The following is a 478-nucleotide window of genomic DNA, read 5'->3' on the forward strand; positions in this document are numbered from 1 at the left end:
GAAAAATCCAAGATCTGACACTTTGACCGTTGTGACCCTTGTGACCCTTAGACCGACTTTCCCCCCGGAAAAATTCACGATCCGACACTTTGGCCTCCGGTGAACAAAAAAATTTTTTCATTTTTCACTTTTTCCACATACTTTTGACAGTTCAGACTAGCCCGTCGCTTAAATAGTTGGAATTAACCTTCATCCGGCTAAAAAATTCGATTTTGGCGAAAAATCCAAGATCTGACACTTTGACCGTTGTGACCCTTGTGACCCTTAGACCGACTTTCCCCCCGGAAAAATTCACGATCCGACACTTTGGCCTCCGGTGAACAAAAAAATTTTTTCATTTTTCACTTTTTCCACATACTTTTGACAGTTCAGACTAGCCCGTCGCTTAAATAGTTGGAATTAACCTTCATCCGGCTAAAAAATTCGATTTTGGCGAAAAATCCAAGATCTGACACTTTGACCCTTGTGACCCTTGTGA

The sequence above is a fragment of the Diachasma alloeum genome, unplaced genomic scaffold (genome assembly GCF_001412515.2).
Source record: "Diachasma alloeum isolate Michigan unplaced genomic scaffold, Dall2.0 Dall_scaffold_00321, whole genome shotgun sequence".
Taxonomy (NCBI): domain Eukaryota; kingdom Metazoa; phylum Arthropoda; class Insecta; order Hymenoptera; family Braconidae; genus Diachasma; species Diachasma alloeum.